A 10623-nucleotide genomic window follows, 5' to 3' on the forward strand; every position below is an offset into this window, starting at 1 on the left:
TTAAAAAAAAGAAAGAAAGAAAAAAGGAAAACATTTCTTCTTGGGATGACAACTCATATGATATACCTTTTTTTTTTTTTTTTTTTTAAGTTTTTTTCAACGTTTTTTATTTATTATTTATTTTTGGGACAGAGAGAGACAGAGCATGAACGGGAGAGGGGCAGAGAGAGAGGGAGACACAGAATCGGAAACAGGCTCCAGGCTCCGAGCCATCAGCCCAGAGCCTGACGCCAGGCTCGAACTCACGGACCGCGAGATCGTGACCTGGCTGAAGTCGGACGCTTAACCGACTGCGCCACCCAGGCGTCCCCATATGATATACCTTCTTAATAACGTTCTTATATATCATACAGCAGTGTTAGCTGTAGTCTTCATGTTGTAATTACATACTTACTGCTTACTCATCTTATAACTGGCAGTTTGTACTTTTCATCACCTTCCTCTGATTTCCCCTCTTGCCACTTGCTGCCTCTGCTAAACCGTCAGTCTGATCTCTTTTTCTATAAATTAGATTTGTTGGTTTTTTAAAATGAATTTCTATGTGTTTATCTTGTATCCTGATTAGCTCTGAGAGTCTCTTGTAGATTTTTTTTGACATTTATATGTAAAAATCATGTCGTCTGCAAATATGGACAGTTTTGTTTCTTCCTTTCTTGTCTGTAATCTTTTTTTTTTTTTTTCTTCATTTTTCTTGTCTGAATACCCTGGTTAGAACTTCTAGCACTATGTTGAGTAAGACTCGTGAGACTGAATATCCTTCCCTTTTTCCCAATTTTAGGAAAACAGTCAGTCTTTTACCATGAAGTACAGGCTGGCTCTGGATTATTTTTAGGTGCACTTTATCAAGTAGAAGAAGTTTCCCTCTATTCTTAGTTTTCTGAGGGCTTTTACTATGAACGTGTCTTAAATTTTATCAATGTCTTTTTCACCAGTTGATATAATCATGTAACTTTTTCTTTAGCCTGCTAATAGAAATGTTGAACCAGCCCTACCTTTCTAGAATAAGCCCCACTTGTTTCTGGTGTCTAATTCTTTTTATATATTACTATTTACTAATATTTTGCATCTATATTAATGTACTGTATTCTGTACCTTTTTTCGTACTGTCTTTGTCTGATTGTGGCAGTAAGGTACTACTACCTTCATAAATAAATTGGGAAGTGTTCTCCCCTTTTCTATTATCTGAAAGAGATTGTGTACAATTGGTGTTAATTCTTCTTTAAAAGTTTGGTAGAATACTTCAGGGAGGTGCCTAGGCCTGGGAATTTCCTTTTTGGAGATTTAAAATTGCGAATTCAATTTCTTTCATTGTTAGAGGGCTGTCCAAATGATCTATATCTCATTGGATGGGTTCTGATAGTTTGTGTTTTTCAAGGAAGGGATTCAGGTCATCTAAGCTGTCAGATGTATGTGTGTAGAGTTGATGGCATCCACCTGCTGCTACTTGGCTGTCCGCAGGCTCTCTAGTGATATTCCATGTTCCATTCCTACATATATTGGTATTTAGTGTCTTTTTTTTTTTTCAGTTTTGCTACAAGTTTGTCGATTTTTTTCAATGGGTTTTTGTTTTACTCCCCTCTCTCTTTCTCTCTCTGTTTTCAGTTCATTGATTTCTGCTATCCTTATATTCTTTTCCTTCTGCTTGTTTTGGATTTATTTTGCTTTTTATTTTATAAAATATATATAAATATATATATATAAATATATTTATTTTATAAATATATTTTATTTATTTTGCTTTTCTTTGTCTATGTTTTTGAGTTGGAAGCCTAGATCATTAATTTGAGACTTCTTTTTTTCTGATGTCTGTGTTTAGTACTATAGATTTCTTCCTTCACATTTTTAAAGTTTATTTATATTTTCAGAGAGAGAAAGAGAGAGAGAGAGAGAGAGAACAAGGGAGGGGCAGAGAGAGAATCCCAAGCAGGCTCTGCACTGTCAGTGCATAGCCCAACCTGGGGCTCGAACACACAAACCATGAGATGTTGACCTGAGCCAAAAACAAGAGCCGTCCACTTAACTGACTGAGCCACCCAGACACCCCTAAGTTTTCCCCTTCACATTGCTTTAGCTATGTCCTACAAATTTTGATACATTGCATTTTCATTTTTATTTAGTGCAATGTATTTTTAAATGTACCTTGAAACTTTCTTTTTGACCCATAGATTACTTACAAATGCATTGCTCAGTTTTGAAGTGTTAGAGATTTTTCTATTATCTTTCTGCTATTGATTTTCAGTTTAACTTCATTGTGGTTGGAGAAAACACTACAAAACTTCAATTCTTTTAAGTTTTTTTGAGGCTTGTTTTATGACCCAGAATTTGGTCTATTTTCATATCTTTCATAGGCGCTTGAAAAGAATGTACATTTGGCTGTGTTGAATGGAATGTTCTATAAATGTCTATTAGATCCTGTTGGTTGATGGTGTTAAGTTCTCCAGTATCCTTGCTGATTTTCTGTGTAGTTGTTCTAATGATTGTTGAGAGCGAGGTGTTGACATTTCTGACTATAAATTGAATTTATCTTTCTTTTTTCAGATTTGTCCGTTTTTGCTTCACATTTTGCAGCTTTCTTGTTTGATGCATGCATATTTAGGATCACTGTGTCCTTTTGGTGGAACGACCCTTTTATCATTATATAATGTTCCTCTCTGTCTTTGGTAATTTTTTTTGTTGTTAAATCTACTTTGATATTAATGTGTATGTGACATATTTTTTCCATCCTTTTACTTTCAACTTACCTATACTGTTATATTTGAAGTGAGTTTCATATAGCCAGCAAATGTTAATTCACTCTGCCAATCTCTGTCTTTTAATTGCTTTTAAAAGATCATTTACATTTAATATAACTATTTCTATGTTGGGGATTATTACCACTATTTTATTTTTTTGTTTTTCATTTGCTCTCTGTTTTTGATTTCTCAATTTTTCCCTATGTGGGTTACTTGAAAATTTTTTCATTTTGATTTTTCTGTTTAGCGTTTTTGAGTATATCCTCTTAGGTCATTTGTTTGCTTGTTTCTTTAAGTATTGCATTTAATAATGAGGTGTCATTGTCTCACCAGTCCAAGTGAAGTACAGAAACTTCACCTCTCTTTACATTCCTTCACCTTCCCTTGCTTAAAATGTATGGTTCATTTTCATTATTCACGGTAGTTACATTCTATAAGGTCTCTGTGAACACTGAATTAGCAAATACTAAATCCCTGCTCGCAAGGGAAATACAGAGTTAAATTCCTTTGAGCCTCAGGTTTCATTTTCATCAATACATAACCTGTTTTATGCATGTTTCTGTTTAAAGATACCTTATTTAATATACATTGTTGATTCAGCAACATTGAACTCATGGCCGACAGCACTATAATTTATGCCTAAATGAAGCTTATCCAACACATGTATTTTCTCCATAAAGCACATCACAACCTTCTTGCACTTTAGAACATGAGACAAAACTTCAGCATTACACTTGGAGGCCATTTTAAAGAGCAAATTGATAAATAAAAAGCACAAAAAAATATGTCACACTAGGTAGACAAAGAGCATTTGCTTACAGTATGAGAATTAAGAGGACAGAATGTCACCTTTATTTGGCCTCATCTTAGAACATGTATGTCAGTGACTCAAATTTTTTGCCAGTCTGCACTTGTAAAAATGGCACGAGTATTAATTTGAGAGTTACAAATACATTTTAATGAGCTGATGAATTGGCAAATATAGATGATCTGTAAACAATGATGATAGACTATAAATGTCTTAAATGTTTTTCTACAAACATTTAGAACCATATCAGACAGTGTTATGATTTTTGCTAAAATCATAAAACAATTTGGAAACTCAAGGAGATAAGAAAAACATTGCATTACGTTATATGTTTGCTTACTTTGTTCCTTTTTTCTTTACTGATGTTCCAGATTTCCTTCTTTTATCATTTCTTTCTTATTTAGAGAATTTTTTTCTCTCCATCCTTTGAGGGTAGTTCAGCTAGTGACAAATTCTTTTTGTTTTCTTTAATCTGATAATGTCTTGATTTCCTCTTCATGCTTCAGGAATATTTTTGCTGGGTGTTAGATTTGAGGTTGTCAGTCTCTTCTCCCACTACTTGAAAATTGTGTCACTTCCTTCAGAGTTCCATGGGGTCTGATAAGAAACTTGCTGTCGTTCAAATAGGTTTTTTTCTTTATAGGCAAAGAATATGCTATTTTTCTTTGGCTCTTTGCGAGATTTTTCTTTGCCTTAGTTTTTGGAAGTGTAATTATGAAATGTCTTGGCATGAATTTCTTTAAGTTTATCTCTTTTGAGGTTGACTCAGCTTCTTGAATTTGTAGCTTTATGTTTCCTGGCAGATTTGGGAAGTTTTCAGCCATTATTTCTGCAAGGACATTTTTAGCCCAAACTTTCTCATTTCCTTCTGAGATTCAATGATATGAATCTTGGATATTTCTTTAAAATTTTTTTAAATGTTTATTTAGTTTTGAGGCAGAGAGAGACAGAGCATGAATGGGGGAGGGTCAGAGAGAGAGGGAAACACAGAATCCGAAGCAGGCTCCAGGCTCTGAGCTGTCAACACACAGCCCGATGTGGGGCTTGAACTCACGGACCATGAGATCATGACCCGAGCCGAAGTCAGATGCTTAACCAACTGAGCCACCCAGGCGCCCCAAATCTTGGATATTTCTTATAGCCCTACAGGTCTGAGTCTCTCTTCATTTTTTTTCTCTGTTGTTCAGATTGGATAATTTCTACTGTTCCATCTTTCAGTTTACTAATTCTTTCCTCTGTCTTCTCTGTTCTGTTGTTGAGTCCATCCACTGGGCTTGCTATTTAATTATTGTATAAATTTCAGTTCTAAAATTTCCATTTGGCTCTTCTTTATTATCTTCTAATTCTTTTCTGAGACTTTCTATTTTTCTCATTAGCGTTTTCTGTTTTTTCATTTCGGTGTTTTCATTGTTGCTTTTTGAAGCATTTTTATCATGGTTGCTTCAAAATATGTGTTAAGTAATTCCAACGTCTCTGTCACTTGGTGGTGGCTATCTTTGATTGTCTCTTTGCACTTGGTTTGCGATCTTGGTTCTTGGTATGATGGGTGATTTTTTTTTTATTGAAATGTGGACACTTTCATTTGTGTAAAGAGTCTCTGGATCTTAAATCTGGTTTTAATTGGCAGTTCTGACCGTTCTCTGGAAGGAGAAAGGGAGCACTACCATATTACTACTAAGCTGGAGGTAACAGCTCGCATTCCTGTTGGGCCTCTCCAGAACAGGGAGGCTCCTTGTTATACCTGTACAGGGATGGGAGCTCTGGCTCCCCCGTGTGGACTGCACGGATACTGCAGTGGGGCTGGCTTCAGTACCCTTGGGCCACGGTGATATTTCTGACTGTCCACGAGGCCTCTGATGCCCACCCCAGTGGGGTATATTCGTATGTTTAAAAATATATATTCGTTATCTCTAGAAAAAAAATAAAAGTAAGTTTCCTTAATGAACTTCTAAGCTTTCCAATTCTGTCATCTCCGTGCTGATTAATTTTTTTTTTTTTTTTTTTTTCAGTAAGTCTCTTTACCTGTTCGGGTCTGGCAGCTGTCCAGATGCTTTCTTCACTCACGGTGAATTTTCATATATAGCTACTGTTTTCTCCTATCTTTATCCCAGCGTTTTCTGCTTCTCTTGCTCCTCCTTTGTGCCTTGCTTCTCAGTGTTTACTCCTTTTGAATGTCTGTATCATAGGTGCTCTTTTCGGAGCGTTTCACTTTTAAAATAAACAACCACCAAAGAGGGGGTTAAGTTCAAGTGCTGAGAAGTGCAAGTCAGTGCATCCTGCCTGGAGACACCTCCCTCTGGGGGCAGGGGGGCATCTCAAGTTGACTGTGGAAGGGTCAATAGGAAAGACTAGCCCAGGAGCTGATTTTGAAGACTGAAACCCATTTCCTCCGAGGAAAGGAAATAGTGCAAAACTATTTGAGGTCATATTTCCCTGTCTTAGCCACTTGAATGGGGGTAGTGGCAATCAGAAGCTATAAATAGATAAACTTAGCTAGAAACACCTTGAAGAACCATCAGGAAGTGGCCGGCCTTGTTCATGGTGTTTTAGAAACTAGCATGTTAGCGGCCGATGGCACTATCTCTAATTTCACTTTTGCAGATATCCATGGACGTTGTCATCCTTCTGTCACTCTTTGGGATTCTCAGAAGTACCCTTTTGTTTCATGTCCCATCCCCCACCTCCGCCTCTTCACACTCTTGGGTTTCTGGATGGCCAAATAGGATTTGAGTGATTGATTAGCAAGTTTTACTAATGATTTCGATGAGCTTTATTTGTTTGGCGTGTCATTAGCTTTTCCTGGTAATTAGAATTTAGTCGCAGTATTCATACTTGATGTAATTCTGGATAAAGAGTATCCTCGTTAAGCTCAACTCGATTTATAATTTCCAGGTCATTATAGAACAATGTATCCAAACCCGTAGTACCTCTCTCTTCTGATGGAAGAACTGTTTTATTTTGTTTTAAAATATCAAGTATTTTTTTTGCTTATGAAATGACCTACAACACTGGCTGTGGTTTTATTTTTTTATTTTTATTTATTTATTTTTAAATTTTTTTTTTTAACGTTTATTTATTTTTGAGACAGAGAGAGACAGAGCATGAACAGGGGAGGGGCAGAGAGAGAGGGAAACACAGAATCTGAAACAGGCTCCAGGCTCTGAGCTGTCAGCACAGAGCCCGACGCGGGGCTCGAACTCACGGACCGCGAGATCATGACCTGAGCCGAAGTCAGACGCTTAACCGACTGAGCCACCCAGGCGCCCCTGGCTGTGGTTTTAAAAGTAATGTTGGGGCGCCTGGGTGGCTCAGTGGGTTGAGGGTCTGACGCTTGATTTGGGCTCAGGTCACGATCTCATGCTTCATGAAATCAGGCCTCTTTGTAGGCCCTGCACTGGCAGTGAGGAGCCTGCTTAGAATTCTCTCTCTCCTCTCTCTGCCCCTCCCCCGCTCATGCTCTCTCTTTCTCACTTAAAAGAAACAGACATTTTTTTAAAGATCAAAAGTAATGTTTTGCAACAAAGTGTTTGCTGGATCAAACTTGTATCAGTCTAGGCTCTAGTAACCCTTTCTTTGGGGAGGCATGTGAGTGAGTCGGCCTTTGGGATCCATTTATTAGATTAATCTTTTTTTAGAATCCTAATTATGCCATATCTGGCGTCTGGAGAGAAAAAAAAGAGGATAGTGTCCCCGTCCACCTGTGTCACAGACCCCAATAAAAGATGCATAGGGACCACGGCCTTCAGCTGGTGACTGAGCAGCCCCCCTTTATCCCCTTAGGGATGGCAGGGAAGATGAAATGGTTATCTGGCTTTATCCAGGTCAACAGAAGAGTGGGGCTGAGCAGGGCTTTAGCTGATCCTTCTTTGCGCGCGTGGGCAGCTGTGTGGCTCCCGGAGCCCTGGCTGAGAGGTGCAGAAGCATCAGGGCGTCTTGCTGGGGCCGAAGGGACGAAGAGAAGTCGCTGCCTTTCTGCCAGCCGGGTTCTTTTGCAAGTTTGCTCTTGGAGGCACTAATGATGAGTGGGAACCGCTTTCTCTGACTACTTTAAGGTCACCCTAATTGGCTCCATTGGCTGTGTTATAAGGCCTTTCAAAGAGACTAACGACGCATTCTTTGGCTCCCAGCTGCATGTTAATAACACCGTCTTTGGAGTCTGACTTTAAAGCAGCGTCACCTCTGATACTTGAATGATTTGATAGTGGCAACAGAATGATCTAAACTGAGGTCCTAAGCAGGACACAACTCCTCCGGCCACCCCTGGGGCAGGGGTGGGGGGTGGGGGGTGGGGGGTGGGGTGGGGGGACGTGGGCACAGAATAACTCCCAGGCATGGGCTTTATAGGCCACCTGGCTGTCGTGAATGGCAGCTCCTCAGCAGGTGAAGGAGCCATGCCCGGGGGACTCGTCACCGTCAGCAAAATGCTGCTGCCTAAACAGTTTCCCTCCCTTCAGCTTGGTTTTCCCACAGACACTGCTGACTGCGACTGCTGATAAGCTGCATAAGGCAGGAGGTCAACAATCCGGAGACTGCTCTTAATTATTAAAGGATCAACACGTCTTAATGCACGCATCCACCGGGGAGGCCAGAGAACCGGGGGCTCCGGGAGAGAAGTCTTCTCCTCTTTAAATTGGCAAAAACAAACACACGAAGCAGTTGTCCGGGGTGGGGGTGGGGGAGCTAAAGGGTTGCCCCTCTCTCCTAACTCTAAATTTGGAACCGAGAATATTGGCACCTCTTCCTCTCCAGACTCAAGCTGCCGTGTCATCGAGGAGTGGGTTTGCAGACGTGATCTCCGTTTAACCAACTGAACCTTGACTCGGCCCCATGGGCAAGGAGCGCTGGGACCCAACAGCCCAGGGCCCCAGGGGAGCTTTGCGCCACTACTCTGCGTTAGTGCCTTCTCTTGTCCTAAATTAAGCTCCTCGACATATAATTATCCATCCCACACACTGAACCTATCTCCCAGGTAAATGTTTCTGCTCAGGGAACACTGGTTCACAGGATAAAAACAGTCCTCCTCTGTCTCCTCCCTGTCACCACCGCCAGCCCCACGGATGAGTCCTTGCTGGGTGCCCTGGGCTCAGGGCTGGGCTGCCTGCTGCGGCGATCACACGAAGCTATAGGTGAGCCCGAGGAAGTGGTGGTTGTGCCTTTTCTCCCTCCTTTTTTCTTTCTTTCCACAATTGGAGGGAAAGGCGTCAGGACCGGTCAAGAGCGATGCAGGTGGATTTAGTACGAAAAGAATCAGGACACCATTCCGTTGCAATACCTGACAACGTTGCAAAGGAAAAGGGCTTCATAAAAGCAGCGGCCGGGTGGGTTGTCTCCAAACGCGTGTGGCTCCCGGGATGAGGAGACCATCCCGAAAATTTGGCCGCAATGCCTATAAGCTGAAGTACCTGTTCCAGATCTGTGCCAGATGAGGTTTCGGGGGATCTGCATGAGTACCAGTGAGTTCATGGCAGCTCCCAGGCTTAATAATCATGGTGTTGCTCTCAGTAGCAGAGCAAGCGAGGAACGGAGACGACAATTCACTCGGGAAGAACATGGCAATGTTAAGAAAATGGCCAAGAAACATGGAAAAATGGGCTCAAACGAATTCATAAGCCTGAAATTCAAATGACAGCCCTCTATGTTTATCTATCAGGTTTGCAAAGAGAAAACAAACAACAATACCCTGTGTTGGCAAAGGGTACCGGGGAGTTACTAGAATCAGACAGACTGGTTTATGCTTCTAGGCTCTTCCTCTTACTAGCAAAGGGAACTTGGGCATGTCATTTATGTTCTCTAAGACTCTTGTCCTCATCTGTAAGATGCAGATAATATTAGTAACCACCTCCAAGGGGGTTTGGGAGATTTATGTAAAATCACGCTTATAAAGTGCTTAGTGCGTCATCTGACACATAGTAAATGCTCAGTTAATATTCAAATTATAATCATTATTGGAAGCTAGAAACCCAACAGACTGATAGGGGAGTATAAACTGGTCAAGCCCTAAGTAATAAAAACTTGACATCTATGTTAAAACCTTAATGGGGTGTATACGCCTGACTTAAGCACTTCACTTCTAGAAATCTATTTTGAGGAAACAGGACACAATCCTATGTTTACGAGGATATCCTTCATGGTATTTATGACAAAAATGGAAGCAATTTAAATACCCAACGGTCGTTAAAAATGAGTAGTAGTTAGAAAGGAGTAATTAAGAAGTAGTTAAAAATTAAGTTTCAGTCGGTATCTCCAAGAGATACAGAGCATATTTTTGAGAAATACTTGATGGTGGAGAGAAATGATACGCTGTGAAAATAATGGTTTCCAATTAATGGATTCCCTATTATTTGTATTTTTTATTAATACTTGCTTGTCATTTTAAATTTGTCTGTAATCAGTCAACAAATACTTTTTGGGCATCTGCAGCATATTGGGCACTATGGTGGGCACCATGGATTCGGTAGTGAATAAAGCAGACAGGGGCACCCTCGCGGAACTTCTGGTCCACTGGATATGTGTCACTTTTATAACAAAGAGGACTAATAATAAGACAAAAGGGGAAACTATATTTGTTTGTTAGGGTTGCCATAGCTTAGGTGGCTTAGACACAGAAATTAATTTAAAAAGTTTTTTGATGTTTATTTAGTTTTGAGAGAAATAGAATGAGCATGAGTGGGGGAGGGGCAGAGAGGGAGAGGGAGACACAGAGTCCGAAGTAGGCTCCAGACTCTGAGTTGTCAGCACGGAGCCCGACGTGGGGCTTGAACCTGTGAACCCTGAGATCATGACCTGAGCTGAAGTCAGACACTCAACTGACGAAGCCACCCAGGTGCCCCAGAAGTTACTTTTCTTGCAGTCCTGCAGTCTTAAAGTCTGAGATCAAGGTGTTAGCAGGGTGGGTTTTAACCTGAGATCTCTTTCCTGGGCTTGCAGGTGGCCATCTTCTCCCTGAGTCTTCACCTGGTCTATCCCTCTGTAATTGGATCCAAACTTCCTCTTCTTATAAGGACACCAGTCAGATTGGATTAGGATCTGCTCTAGTGACCTCATTTAACTTAATTACCCCTTTAAAGATCTTATCTCCAAAGA

At 40.5% G+C, this 10623-nt stretch overlaps 1 long non-coding RNA gene across 1 annotated transcript in view; it reads left to right on the top strand.

The window, feature by feature from the left end:
• LOC125918641 (uncharacterized) overlaps window positions 1-9444 on the top strand; it is a 37100-nt gene extending 27656 nt beyond the window's left edge. The window contains exon 3 of the long non-coding RNA XR_007456526.1: window positions 8011-9444. This is a non-coding gene — a long non-coding RNA (uncharacterized LOC125918641). The remainder of the gene's footprint in view (window positions 1-8010) is intronic.
• Window positions 9445-10623: the final 1179 nt, after the last annotated feature.

This window comes from Panthera uncia, chromosome B4, assembly GCF_023721935.1.
Source record: "Panthera uncia isolate 11264 chromosome B4, Puncia_PCG_1.0, whole genome shotgun sequence".
Classification (NCBI taxonomy): domain Eukaryota; kingdom Metazoa; phylum Chordata; class Mammalia; order Carnivora; family Felidae; genus Panthera; species Panthera uncia.